Raw genomic sequence first — 268 nt, 5'->3', positions numbered from 1 at the left:
AACGTAACCAATGTAAATGTTACCAATATTGTCCACACTCACTTTCACACTTAAACCATCATATTGTCATCAACTCTTATTGCTTCTCACACAATTTTGTTCTCCACCTATTTAAGTTTTCTTCATCATCTGCAATCAGTTTGTCACAAACAAAGGATACCTAATAAAAACAAAATTTTAACCCATTTTATTAATCCTTTTTTCGGTTACATGCATCTGATAAAAAATATTTACATTCAAGGTGTATAGGTTTTGTTGACATGTTAAC

The sequence above is a fragment of the Penaeus monodon genome, chromosome 19, assembly GCF_015228065.2.
Source record: "Penaeus monodon isolate SGIC_2016 chromosome 19, NSTDA_Pmon_1, whole genome shotgun sequence".
NCBI classification, from domain to species: domain Eukaryota; kingdom Metazoa; phylum Arthropoda; class Malacostraca; order Decapoda; family Penaeidae; genus Penaeus; species Penaeus monodon.
Note: the sequence above shows the minus strand (reverse complement) of the source record.